At 37.7% G+C, this 15,352-nt stretch overlaps 1 protein-coding gene across 1 annotated transcript in view; it reads left to right on the forward strand.

Moving 5' to 3' along the window:
• tmx1 (thioredoxin-related transmembrane protein 1) overlaps nt 1–10,130 on the forward strand; it is a 28,548-nt gene extending 18,418 nt beyond the window's left edge. The window contains exon 9 of the mRNA XM_043697632.1: nt 8,423–10,130. The gene's annotated coding sequence lies outside the window, so the exon portion shown is untranslated. The remainder of the gene's footprint in view (nt 1–8,422) is intronic.
• Nucleotides 10,131–15,352: the final 5,222 nt, after the last annotated feature.

The following is a 15,352-nucleotide window of genomic DNA, read 5'->3' on the forward strand; positions in this document are numbered from 1 at the left end:
TCCTTCCGCTGTTGCCTTCAATGGTTGAGGAGATTAGTCCAGCTGTAGCCCTGAATACTAGAGACTGTACACTCTTTAATTCCAATTTCTGGCTCTGTTCTAACCTTTTGATACCCTTATCCAGACCTTGTCAAAACAAAAGTCTGAAAGCTACGAGTCATTTTTAAATTCACTCCACAGGCAATGCAAACTTTCAGTCTTTGCTGAACTCAGACTGCTTTTCTATAGTTTAGTTGAAAAAGACATATTGTTGAAGTTTTTTTTAACTTATCAGGGCAATTTGCAAGAACACAAAGGAAAAATGATTTATAATGCAAGAAAGGAGGCTGCTATTTGGGTGGCAAGTGGGATCTGATTGGTAATGCTATTGCTATGAAGAATCCACATGTTAATTCTGGTTATCAAAGAACTGCCAGTCTTTATTTATATTTTTAATTGAGTAGGGTTCTTGATATTCTGTGGTGGTGTCTCTAAGTTTGAGCCAGGATGCCTAGTTCAAGTACTGCTTGCTCCAGTGGTGTGTAATAACATCTCTGAACACACAAATTAGAAAATATGTGTTTTAAATCAGGTGGGTTGACTGTGTTCAGGGCACTGCCTTGAGAAATGACCCACTGGTAGGCCATCTGGGTCATATCAGTGAGTTAATGTAGAGTAACTCATTGGGAGATCTAGCTTGTCCCGAAAGCTTTTCATTTAAAATATAGAATCTAGGAAAGAAATCAGATCCAATATTTCTTGAAATAACAATAATTGCTGGAGAAACTCAGCAGGTCTGGCAGCATCTGTGAGGGGAAAAATAGAGTAAACTTTTCGAGTTCAGCGAGTCTTCACACCTTAGGTAGCTAAGAAAAATTGGTATTAATGCTGAAACTGAAATGGGGAAAGGGAGAGGTGAGTAGATAGGTGAAGGCGGAGCTGAGAGTTATGAAAGGGGTAGGTAAACGAGATTATAGATTGCTGGCTGGAGCAGAAGAAAAGCTGAACAAGTGATAAGCAATTTGTTGAACTCGCAAGAGAAAAAATACTGTGGGATCAGTGCTTTCAATCACTGAAGTTAGAGAAAAATTTTGAAAATGTGAGGGAAAGTATGACTCCAGAAGAATACCAGAATAGTATTCTGGGAGCTCTTAAAACATATTTAGATAAGGGTAAAGTATCAAAAATCTAAACAGCAGCAGTTTTGGTAGATAGCCATGACATCCAAGACAGTCATGTACTGGTAGGGAAATAGTGATTATGGGAATGAACATTGGAGGAATAGAAAATCTGGAGATGGAAACAGCATTAGTTTTAGGTAGCAAGCAGAAGAACACCAACGCAATAAGACAGATACTAGCATCTAAAAGTGATGTGAAGAAAATGATATGCTATTATTACAATAAGACTGGACATGCTAAAGTTAATTGCTTATTTTAAACCAATAGAGATATTGCAAGATACTGGAGCAAGTCAGTCATTGATGCTGAATGACAGGACTACAAACTAAGAGCAGGAGTACACCTTCTGGCTCTTCGCGCCTGCTGCGCAGTTCTATAAAGATCATGGCTGATCTTTTCGTGGACTCCGCTCCACTTACCCACATTTTCACTGTAACCCTTCATTCCTTTATTGTTCAAAAAAATCTTATCTTAGCTTTAAAAACATTTACTGAAATAGTGTCAACTACTTCACTGGGCAGGGAATTCCATAGACTTACAACCCTCTGGGTGAAGAAGTTTCTTCTCAATTCAGTCCTAAATCTGCTCCCCCTAATTTTGAGACCATGATCTGGTTCCAGATCAGTTCAGGTAGAGACTGCCCCATCAGTACAGACACTCCTGTTCCAAAACTGATGCCAATGCCCCATGAAATGGAACCAGTCTTGCCCATACTGCTCCCTTAGCCATGTGTTTACTTTGATTTTCTTATCCCTAAGCCAATTTGCACATGGCTCGGGTAGTAATCAGAGATTATGACCCTTGATGACCTGTTCCTTAATTTTGTTACTAGTGCTTGATAATCCCAAAACATGTCCTCCTTCCTAACCTTTCCTATGTTGTTTGTCCCAATTTGGACCACAACAACTGGATCCTTCTCCCCCCCGCTCCAATATCCTTTCAAGCCGGTCAGAAATTAGATTAGATTAGATTACTTTACAGTGTGGAAACAGGCCCTTCGGCCCAACAAGTCCACACCGACCCGCCGAAGCGTAACCTACCCATACCCCTACATTTACCCCTTACCTAACACTACGGGCAATTTAGCATAGCCAATTCACCTGACCTGCACATCTTTGGACTGTGGGAGGAAACCGGAGCACCCGGAGGAAACCCACGCAGACACGGGGAGAATGTGCAAACTCCACACAGTCAGTCACCTGAGGCGGGAATTGAACCCGGGTCTCTGGCGCTGCGAGGCAGCAGTGCTAACCACTGTGCCACCGTGCCGCCCATAAATGTCCTGCATGCTGGCACCGGGCAGGCCATGTGTGACTCCTGATCCAGCTTGCAAAGGATACTATCTGTCACCCTAATTATAAATCCCCAAAAACTACAACTTGTCTTTTTGCTCCCCCCTTTTGAATGGCTTTCGACGTCATGGTGCCATAGTCAGCTGGCTCATCCTCCCCGCAACCCTTTTCCTCATCAACACAGGGAGCAAGCATCTAGTACCTGTTGGACAAAGTCAAGAGCTGAGGCTCCTTCATTCTTGACCTCGGAATTCTCCAACCTGCCTCACTTAGTGTCACACCCTGTTGTTCCTGATCGCTAACTGAATTTCAATTACTTAATTCTCCAGGTGTGTCTGCCTCCTGAAACAAAGCATCCAGGTAACTCTTTCCCCCTTCCGGATGTGCCACAGTGTTTGAAGCTTAGATTCCAGATTATCAATTCTGAGCCAAAGTTTCTCAAGCAACCAACACTAGCTGCAGATATGGTCACTGCAGTTCACAATGGGATCAGCCAGCTCCCACGTCATACAGCTACAGCACATCAGCTGTACAGCCATCTCTACTTAGTTAACTACTTTACTAATTTATATAAATTTATGAGTTAATTTCTAATGCTTCTCTGCTATACCTTTTTTCAAACTTACTGCAGATGTTACAATTTGTTTTCCAGAGGGGTTAATAATGGAGAAAAATATTAATTGGAAGCAAACACCGGGGTTTCAATCCCAAAATATATACTTGGATTAAAGGGTGATTTAGTAAATGGAGGAGTTGGAGTCAAAGTAATGCAACAAACCACTGTAGAAGAAATAGAGCAGGTGCATCCTGAATTTAGAGAGTTGTGCCATGCAATGTACTCACATACTTAAGTAGAGCCAAACTTGTTTGTTATCAGTTTTATTAGCAGTATTGTAACAGATAATCAGAATCATTTAACAGGTGAGGATGTTTTAACAAGGTTTCCTGAAGGCACATATTTGGGGGGAAATGTAACAGAAATGACAGTGGAAAAGTTAATCTCATTTTTTACAGGACATGGATTACCAAAAGAAATACAATCAGGTCAAGGTTACAAATATTTAAAGAAATTATGTATAGTCTGGGAAAAAGCAATTCACATCTTCAGCTTATCATCTACAATATCACAGAACATTGGAAAGATGACATCAAAATTTAAGATTCAGGATTAGAACTACTTGTCAAAAACATCCTAATGATTGAGATAAGGGAATTTATTTTCAACTGTTTGCCATCAGGGATGCCCCAAATGATTACATAATATTCGGTCCTTTTAAATTGACATTCTAACCTGTGTTGCGAGGAAATGTAAACATAAGAGACATTTGTAAACCAAACCTTAGAAACCTGTGTCAAGTTTCTGAAATGATTTAGAGGTGCTGGTGTTGAACTGGGGTGGACAAAGTTAAAAATCACATAACACCAGTTATAGTCCAACAGGTTTATTTGGAAGTACAAGCACCGAAAGATTGTACTTGCAAATAAACCTGTTAGATTATAACCTGGTTTGTGTGATTTTTAAATTTCTGAGAAACCAACCAAAGCATGAGTTAGCCAAAAAAGTGGAAAAATCAGTGAGTGTGTCATGTTAATGTATTAATGTTATTTCATGACAGGGATGACAGCCACTACAAAATCATATTTGGAGTAGTGAAGGAAGTAGCGAGTGAGATTTAATATGAGTGATTGGAGAGTGAATCAGAAATTGAAAATTCCGAAATCAATACTCCAGTAATCAGTTTGGATAAAACAAGATGCATTTGAAATATTCAGTTGAATATTACGCCATGTCCTAGTAAACTATTGAAATTACTTATAAAAGCTACTACATACTCATAAATTGATTTATTTAAATAGAACAGAAGCATGAGTTTTGTTATACATAATGTTATTGTAAAGGGTACTTTACCCATGAATCAATATCCTTGCAGATTCAACCCAAGGAAATTAGCTCAAGTGAACAAAGAGACTAGGTTTCTGATGGATAATGATATTATTGAACTGAGTCATAGTTGCAGAAGCTCACTTATTTTGTCAAAACAAGAGATTACAAGGATTATGTATAGTTTATCATAAATTCAATATTGTACTAAATGAGGCTTCCTTTTCGACTCCATGATTGGAGAATTGCATTGAGAAGATTCTAAAAGCATAGTTCACTACAAAGATTGACATGTTACAGGGATAGTGGCTTTTATAGCACTGGCTGGACTTTATCATGGACAATAAGCTGGCATTAAAAAATTCACCAGCAATCTTTTAATGATTAGTCAACAAGGTCATCAAAGGATTATGCAATGGTGTTGTAAGTTAGATGACTATGTTGTGCTCTGCACTTGATTGAACAGTTTCATTGATTACAAAGAGCAATTTTTTGGTCAGACATTTGGTGAAATGAATTGTCAATGCAATGGTGGCTTATTTTGGATACACTGACAGACAAGGTTAAGTAGCACCCAAAGAAGCAAAAGAAGCGATCTTGATTTTTCCTGTGCCTGAAATAGAAGAAAATTCGGTGGTAATTTAGTATGAGTGGGCTTTATAAAATGTTTCTTTGCGTTTCAGCATTGTGTTGGCTCCTTTGACAAATTTATTATAAAAAGGCAAGACATTTGAATGATCAAAAAGTTGTTTTTTTTTTTGACAATTTGATAGTTATACTGGTGACTGCCACACCAGTTTTAGTAACCTCAAATTATGCTAAGCTAATAAGAACTAGCAGTTAGTGCCAGTGACATTGCGGTTGGCACAGTAGTGGGACAAAATGGCGATCAAACAGTTACAGTAGTTTGTTATTTCTGTGGAAAATTGAATTCATGTCATGAGACATATTCAATGATTGAGAGTGAGAGATTGAGTTACAGGAATATTTAGATGGATTGGTCAGAAGGGCAGATCAGTGGTAGATGAAGTTAGCCCTGATAAATGTGAGGTGATGCATTTTGGAAGAAGTGACACGACAAGGGAAACTCAGAGGAATAGAGGGATCTTGAGTGCTTGTTCACAAATCCTTGAATGTGGCGAGACAGGTTAATACAGTGCGAAAGTGAGTACTGCAGATGCTGGAGATGAGAGTCAGAGTGTGGAGCTGGAAAAGCACAGCAGGTCAGACAGCATCCGAGGAGCAAGAGAATCAACATTGAAAGCATACGGCATGCATGCCTTCATCATTTGAGGTATAAGTTATGAGAGCAGGAAGATTATGTTGGAGTTGTACAGAACTTTGATTAGGGCACTGCAGTTTTGGTCACCTCACTATAGGAAGGATATGATTGCACTGGAGGGGGTGCAAAGGATATACATAAAGCTGTTGTTTGGGATGGAGTATTTTAGCTATGAGGAGAGGCTGGATAAGCTTATGCTGTTTTCTTTGGAGCAAAATAGGCTGAAGGGGAAACTTGATTGTGGTATATATGATTATGAGGGGTATGGACAGGGTGAATAGAAAGAAGTTGTTCTTCTTAGTTGAACCATCAAAAACAAAGAAGCATACTTCTAAAATGACAGACAGAAGGTTTTCAGGAGATTGAGACAAACATTTTGCACCCAGAGGGTGGTGAGGGTCTGGAATGCACTGCCTGAGAAGGTCCTTGAGGCAGATAACATTCTAACCATTAAAACATACTTGGATGAACACTTGAAGTGTCATAACATTCAAAGCTATGGCCTAGAGTGGGAAAGTGGGACTAGTATAGGTAGTAGTGTATTTCTGGCAGTACAGGCTTGATGGGCTGAAGGGCCTCTTCTGTACTGTATGATTCTATGAGTCTGGTGTTAGCTTTGTAACATTTTGAAACCTGCATATCCAACAACTCTGCAGAAGCATTATTTTAATAGGGAGTATAATCTTTCAGATTTCACACTGAAATTGTTTTGTGGAAGTATAATGCCACTATCATTTAATTTGAAAATTATTCATATTCCAGGAAAAGACAATTTTAAAGTAAATCCTTAATCAAAAGGATATATGAAAGCAAATGAGTATCATGATCGAAATGGACTCTAATAGAATAAGCTTGTTATGGAAGCCATGTTAATGAAAATATTATTACTGTCCAAATGAAATAGAAATAACAATAAGATAACATTTTCACTTAAAAGGAATATGCATTTTAAAGATATCTTTTCAGTTTTTTTCTGGAGGGGTGGCAAGGTGAAATGAAAGTTCATAAATTATTATTTAGGAACTTGGGTTAGAAAGTGAAAGTAGATGGGGTTTTCATTTTTTGGGTCGATGGAATGTTTTGGTTCATAAGAATCAGCAACTAATTTTTTTTTTAGCTGGGGATCAATATAGCATTTCCAAGAAATTATGTGAACTAAACTAAGTGACAAGATTAGCTACTTGGTGGGATAATTCTGAAGTGTTTATTTAGTTTTCCTTTTATGATGTATAGAAGTAGAGAGGCTAGAAGTCAGAAACCTGTTAAGTTCAGTTTACAAAGATCCATTCTAGTAGAAGAGCAAACACAAAAATTGCTGGAAAAGCTCCGCAAGTCTGGTGGCATCTGTGGAGAGAAATCAGAATTAATGTTTTGGGTTGAGTGACCCTTCCTCAAAACTATCAAAAGGGTAGTTTAATTTTGGCAATCTCCAGGTCATCAGAGTTGGAAAGAAGTCTTAAGCCATTTAACAGTCCAAATAGACAGGGCTACAAAAAAATCTGAGTTTTTTTAAGAGTTCAGGGGGAATAAGTCACTGAATTAGTCTGCATCTGTATTTCTTGGAGAGTGACAGTAACAGAGAATCACATTTAGTGAATGTACACAAAGTAATCAAAAGAAAAAGCTTGAAAATTACTTAAGTGATTAGGAAGTTTTAAAGTGAAGCTAGGGGTGATACTTCACTGAGGTCAGGTGTTTGTAAAGGATGTAAGGATTTCTTTTTACATTTATGATGAGATCTTTCCAAATTATAAATAGCTTTGTTTTGATTCCTGTTCTTTTATGTAATAAACTAATGTCCTTTTGTTACAAGTACATTGGTAGCCACTATGAATATGTTCAGTCGCCGATCACCACAGTAACAAAATTACAAAAATAAAACTTAGGGTCTATCATACCAGGTTTCACTCTGGAATCTGACTTGTCCACTGTTATAACACTTCAATAACTTAAGATTTTCTATCCCTTTTTCAATTAATATTAAGGCTGCAAAGTTCCTAATAGAACGAAACAATGTGTTTGCCCTGTTTGATTGAACTTGAGTGCGACAATGCAGGAGGCTGAGAACAGAGAAGTTAAACTGGGAAAGATTTTTTTTCTAATTACAGACAGAATGGTGGTGTTAGGAGAGCAGTTCTTGGTCTTGAAAGGTGCAAGACTCTGCACCATTTATTTCAAACGTGATATCCATAATTAGAGAAAGGACACACTAAATTACTGTCTCACTGCTTGCCAATTTTCGTGATTGCATATAATAAAATCATTAAAAATATTCTTGTCTAATGTCGATCCATTCTTTTCGAGTTTTCTTTGCCTCAAGTGTAACAGCACTTTTTACAATGTGGGTAATGATCCTCTAGAGGGCACTGGTGTGTCGCAGAGTCCAAACATTTTCTTCCTCCTGATGTAAAATTAGAATGTAAGGAATTCTCATTATAGCTATTAGAAGCTGGCCAATAACTGGGGACAGGGTCTAATTAATATCTCACATCATTACTAAATAAAAATACATGTTCTTTAACAAATGCTATTGAAATCATGGTATGCACATGTCTGTTCTGACTTTCAGTCTGAGTTATGCTGTTTTCATTGTCAACTAGATTTGTAGGGTGGAAGCAGACCTGAACGTTTTTAAATATACGGTCCAATACTGATTAAAGTAGTGAATTTTATAAACAATGTTGAGCATTTTCTGTTCTGTAAACTATTAAGGCAGGGACTGTTGTTTGAGATTGTCATCCAGATGATTGTGATGGTCATAATTTATCATAGTTAAAGGTTTTCATATTTTTAAACCTATTTACAGGTTCTTCTGAGGACTTGGTGAGTTTACCCAATAAGCAGCTGGACTATACAGATCAGGATGATCTCTGATTTCGCCCCGGGATGTGTTAAATTAGGAAATCTGAAGTAAAGTGGTCTAAGAGCGCTACAACTAGCCTATCTATCTCCAGTAAGCTGATGTTTCTGCTCTTAATTCCTATTCAGAGACCCTTGCTAGAAATGCTTATGTAAGGCCATTGGATACATACAGGGTTCAGTTCAACTAGGAATGAACAGCCCGCTAACATTTTCTGTCAACTTTTGTATCTGGGAATTTTCTGTGTCAAAGTCATTACCTTCAGGAAAGAAAGACAGAAAAATAAATTAAGCAATTTGTGGTATTTATTCCTATTGTCTTCAGCCCTTGACAGAAATTCCACTCCTTAGCCACCAATGCCATTGCTTCCTTGAGCATTGTCTCAGGATGAACATGCCTGTTTGCAAACTGGTCGTTTTGTTTCTGAATTTAAAACTCCACATTCTAGCCATCATAAAGATTCTATGTTTAACATAGTTCAATTCACCTCTGCCTCAATCTATCTCCTGCTGAAAACCTCAACTGTGCTTTTGTTACCTCCGGTCTCAACTCTAATACCCCTTGGCCAGTCTCTCATCTTCCATCCTTCATAAATTTGAGCTCATACAAAACTCTGTTCCTGCAACCCAACTCTCACCAAATCCTATTCACTTGTTACCCTGTGCTTGCTGATCTAGATTGGTTCCATCAAGGCCTTAATTTTAAAAGCTTGATCTGTCCAATGCCTTACACTCCCTATCACTGTAACCAAGAACTCTGCGTTCCTCCAACTCTAGCAAATGTCCTTCACCAAACAATTGGTGGTCATACCTTCAGCCAACTGTCCCTTTTTCTTTGAAATTCCTTCATTGATTATTTCCATCTCTCCTCCCATAAAGTTCTTCTTAAATAGGTATCCCTTTACACAAGTTATCAGTCACGTTTCCCACTGTTTGTTTTGTGGCTCATTGTTAATATTTGTCTGTACTTCTGTGAAAGACCATGAACATTTTACCATGGCAAAGGCACTATAAATTTGAGCTGTTGTAATAATGCTGATGTTGCTTTCTGTTAACCAAGTTATTTTGTAAATTGCAGCTTCAAGTATTTCTCTTCAAGATCATACTCTGTTGTGATAACTCAACTTTTGATGCTATTTGCACTTGTTGTAAAATTATTTGGCTCATTTGCATTCCAAGTCCATTTAGTTTTTATATAATGCTGAAGCCATTCACTGCCTCCTTCTGCAGCTGGAGAGCTGGAATCATCAAATTCTCAGAACAGCTTGGTTATTACTTGGTGACACATTGGCTATGCATCCCTTAATCATTCATCCCTGGAATGAACTATGTTGGCATTCATACAAAAGACTGGCAAAAAAAAGTCCCCATTGGTTGGTTTAATTACAGTTCAAGAGACTTGACAAGTGTTCTGAGTAAAATTGGAAAATTTGCAGCTGGCAATTGATCCATTGTTGTTTGTTTTCAATTCTGTTTGAGTTCAATAAGTGAAATTATTGGCATGAATGATATAATCATTGTTTCAGTTCAATAATTTTTTAATGTTTAATTACTCCCTGAACCACTTAACATTGTTGTGAAACAAATGTATTATAAAATGTATTTTATTTAAATAAATGGCAGTGTTATTGTTCTTAATAAAATGTGTAAATATATTTTAAATGGTAAAGGAACTCTATCATGCCTTCAGATCAATAGTGCACCTTCTTATCTTCAAATGCCACTAACTATTCTCACTTTAGAATAGTAATCCAAACAAAGGCACTTGTGATCAGTTCAAAGAAAAGCTAGGAAATTCCTTTCTAACCTCATGTTTGAGAAGACTGCAGTTATCATTGCCTTATTATAATCCCACTTAACCCCATTTTCACCACATCTTAGGCAGTATGCTCAACAGATGAAATAATAAATTATTTTCTAGTTGAGTACAATACTCTTCATTTTGTACTTACAAAGTTTAGCAATGTAATATAAAAATATATTTATTTTCTATAGGCACTTCACACAACATACATACTGTCAATTATTAACCTAGCTTTCTTTCAAGACCCATGTATGTCAATCTACTTATTTGTAAAGTAAAATGTGAGAGTTACTCAAATGTAAAAGCATTATTCACCTACAAATGGGAAAAAGAACAATAATACTATTGCAGAATTGTTTAAAGACTTGTCACTGCACTTCGCACATTTAGCAGAGCATAACAGCAACAACAGCTGTAAATCTTCTACTTCTTTGATCTGTGATCTGTGATGACGGATATATTTTGGCTTAAACCACGAGATATATAGCTTTGAAAGTAAGTAAAGTAATTACATTTATTCAGATCAATTGGGTTCTAACCCTAACAATGGATTTGAATTTCTGCAGGGCCATTTGCTCTGATATTGCACTGCCGAGCTGGGGATAATGCCCATCACTGCTATTTAGTGCTGATTCTGTTGTAACATGCAGGTCAGTCTATGTGCGTATTTATTTATTTATTGGCATTTTAGAAGCAGAATTCCTGTGTAACATTGGAGTAGTTTGTTGGAGAAGGGGATATGGAAATAAAGATTGTAGAGATTTAAAAGATAAGAATGGTTGAAGATTGGGTTTGTAACTCCAGTTAATGGCTTGTGAACCTTTGTGGTACTTTTGTAAAGAATGCCTTTAAATAGTGGAACAGACGTAGGCACCCAAAGAAAGGAGCGGAGAATTGATTGAGGGGAAGCCGTGGCACAATGGTAATGTACTGGGTTACGTACTGGACAAGTAATCCAGAATCCCAGACTAATATTCTGGGGACATGGGTTTGAATCCCACTGTAGCAGCTGGCAGATTTTTAATTCAATACAAGAAGTTTGGGATTTTAAAAAGCTATACTAATGACAACTATGTAATGATTTATGTATAAAACCACCTGATTCACTAATGTCCTTTAGGGAAGGAAATCTGCTGCCCTTATCTGATCTGGCCGCATGTGACACCAAACCCAAAACAGTGTGGTTGACTCTTAAATGCTCTGTTGGCAATGCTGGTCGTTACTGGGAAAGAGTCGTACTCTTACCTCATGAAAGAATAAAGAAATTCTTGGCAAAGAAGCAGCAAAGGGAGAAAGGCAGCCATGTGCCCTTTTTGGGAAAACTATTTTGGGAATACTTTTCCATACCATTTGGAGAGAGTTGACAAGGTGTCACTTCCTGTAATTCCAGAACTACACGACCAGTACTGAAAAACCTCCCACAGCCCGAAGATGACAGTTGAGGTGACAGCCTGGTACTATCTCTTCCTTCTTGGGCATGAACACACAGTTCACCTAAATTTAATAGCTTCACAAGTAGGTACACAACAGAAACCCTTCATACACCAAAAGGGAATCAATAACTCACTATCTTTAGTGTGTCATTGCATTGACTCTTAACTGGAATAATCTTACTTCCAATGTACAATTTCAAACCAGCAAATTCATTACATTGACTGTTTGATTCCACCTGGGAGACATTCATTAAATGGCAAAGTTGAGCTAAATTGTAAAATTATTGCAGGCAATATCTGCACATACTTGGATGGGTGCAGCTCCAACACCATCCAAGAAGCTTAACACCATCCAAGAAGCTTAACACCATCCAAGACAAAACAGCCAGCTTGATCCACATCCACAAGCATTCACTCTCTCCACCACTGACACTCAGTAGCAGCAGTGTGTACTGTCTACAAGATGCATGGCAGAAACTCAGCAAAGATCCTTAGACAGCACCTTCCAAACCCCCGACTACTTCCACCTAGAAGGACAATGGCAGCAGGTACATGGGAACACCACCACCCTCCAAGGCACTCATCGTTCTGACATGGAAAAACATCATCTTACCTTCATGGTTGCTGGTTCAAAATCCTATTATGTCCTCCCTAAGGGCATTGTGGGTCAACCACATGGACTGCAGCAGTTTAAGAAGGCAGCTCACTACCACTTTCTCAAGGGCAACTAGGGACAGCAATCAAAATACTGACCAGCGGTGTCAACGTCCCACAAATGAATGAGAAAAATAATATCAATGAAAGACGTCAGAAATCTCACACTTTAGATTATATAAATACGGTGTGGTCATTGTAATTTAGCTGTAGCCATTGTTTTCATTATCTGCTCCCAATTCTTTTCCTGGCTACTAACTCCATTTTTCTCCCTAGCACATGGCAACAATCTGAGGTTAAACTATCTGTTCACAACGTTAGTGTCATATTTGACCCTGAGAAATACTTTCAACAATATATTCACATTATGACTAAGATTTTCATTGCTATGACATTGCCCATCTTTGCTCCTATCTCAGATCATCTGTTACTAAACCATCATCCATCCCTTTGTTATCTCTGGACTTATTCTAACATACACCTGGTGGTCTTCAAAAGTCCACCTTGTGTAAAACTTTGTTGCTGTATGTTAACTTGCACTAAGTCTCATTTACCTATAACATTTGTGGTCAGTGACCTGCATTGACTTTCAGCCAAGAAGCAGCTTCTGGTCATTTGAACGAATTATATGGCTCAATTATATTTGTTTTATAATGCTTCTGTAAAGTGCCTTGGAACCTTCAACTATACTAAAGGTACTCCATAGATATAGATTGTTGTTGTACTTTGAAAAACTTTAATTTTTACTATCATTTGACACTCACAGAGTTGATCTCAATTCAAGTCATATTGCATTTAATTTGAAGTGACAAATGTCTCCTTTAAAGCATTTTGACATTGAATAAAAATGCCATGATGTCAAGCTTGACTCTTAGCAATGTAGCAATGCCTATATTCACTGCTCATGAAATTGTAAGGAAAATGTGGCAGCCATGATCCTCAGGTCAATTGTATTTTATATGGAAGACCCTTCCTTTTTGCTTAAACTGCTGATACGAAGTCTTTTGTTTCTTTATTGAATAAATCTGAAGTAAAATATAGCTGTACATTGGTAAAAATATTTCTTATGCCCTGACTTATGTTGACTTATGTTGAATGATATTTGAATGCATCAGTGGGCAATCTGAAAGCCCTGAGTGAGTAATCTTGGTTCTGACATAAATTGCTGTCACGGCTCAGTTTAGATTTAGGACACTAGAAATTTAGCTAAATATTGGAAAAGTCCGAGGAAGCCAGTCCAGGCAGCCCGTATTAAGACAGATCTAATGTCAGAAATTGCCTTTCCTCCTTCTAGTGCTTTCTTCTCTGGAGTAAAGAGCATATATTATAGGATGAGACTTCGCCATTGTTTAAATTGTGTGAAGATGAAAAACAAATTCCACATACCCACACCTTGTTTGCTTTATATGCGCTTATCAGCATACCAACTTTTCAAACTATTATAATTAGCTGTTATGAATTGCATTTCACTCAGTAGGCTGCAGCTTCCTAATTATCTTGTGTACATTCAAACGATTTCAACTGTAAAATTGATCCTGGTGTTCATGCAAAAAGAAAATGTTATGCATAATAATAATTTTGCAACATAAATAATGTAACAGATTTTTACTAAATACAAATGAAGGGGAAACATAACCTCTCAACCATTTAAAAAGATACTTCAGTGTTAACACAAGTGAAATGATTCACTGATAGATGCTCAATAACATATGAACATGCCAACGACACAGTCTCCCTCTTTATGGTTGATTTAAATCACTGTTATCAGCTCTTGAGGTTATCCAAGTTACAAGGCAAAGCTCAAGCATGCACTCTATCAGGAGCTACAGAAAATAGAAGCATCTCTTTCTCCAGACATCAAGGAGTTAGGATCAGACAAAATATGTGGTATACCAGAAGCTGAATGTTCTCAGCTCTGTACTTAATAAACTGACTTTCTCATTAGTGAATTTAATGGTACCTTAGCTTCATTAGAAGGACCAACAAATATCACAAAAGCCATTATGAAATAGTGGCAAGAAGAACAAAGCAATTTGGCAATTAAAGATTGTGTAATGGTTATATTACTGAACTAATGATCTGGAGAATATGAGATCTAAACCCAGATGGGAATTTTGAAATTTGAATTGCTTAAAACATGTCATGAATTATAAAACACCTTACATCAGTAAATGTGGAACGAGTCTGCCATATTAGTGTAAACACGCTGCTGGTTCATGACTGTCATTTTGGGAAGTAAATCTGTTGCCCTTTCCAGGTCAGGATTATATATGATGCCAATCCCACACTAAAGTGGGTTGGCTCAATTGCCCTGCAAGACTGGAACGGGGTCAAGTTGTAAGAGAAACAACATGACGTGGTACTCAGGTTAAAGATGCATGTAGCATGGAAGCAGACTTTTCAGTCCAACCAGTCCATGCCAATCATTTGCCCAAACTAAACTAGTCCCACCTGCCTGTGTTTGGCCCATATCCCTGCAAACCTCTCCTATTCATGAACTAATCCAAATGTCTTCCAAATGTTGTAGTCATACCTGCATCTTGTCACTTTCTTTGACAGTTAATTCCACACACGAGCCACTCTGCATAAAAAGGTTGCCACTCATGTCCTTTTAAATCTTTCTCCTCTCACCTTAAAAATATGCTACCTAGTTTTAAGCCCCCATATTGTTCAGATTGCTGAACAACACATTTACATTTACATCTTTTAATACAAAGGCCGCAAAAGAATAGGGATGTTGTATGAGGAAGGCCAAAGGTGTCAGCATCACCCATTGCTCTCATTTCTTTTGCTTCCATTGATGCAGCAGCCTCCCAGTATAGATTTCTATGCATGGTACATCGTCTGTAACCAGGAGTGATACTTCATACTGTAACAATGACATTCAGGGCTCTGCAGAGAGACTGAAAACCAAATGTAAAGTGGAATCAATGAGATTTACAGAAAAAAGTGCAAACTCATGTAGCGTGCATTGTTTTCCAAGCCA

This window comes from Chiloscyllium plagiosum, chromosome 10 (genome assembly GCF_004010195.1).
Source record: "Chiloscyllium plagiosum isolate BGI_BamShark_2017 chromosome 10, ASM401019v2, whole genome shotgun sequence".
NCBI classification, from domain to species: domain Eukaryota; kingdom Metazoa; phylum Chordata; class Chondrichthyes; order Orectolobiformes; family Hemiscylliidae; genus Chiloscyllium; species Chiloscyllium plagiosum.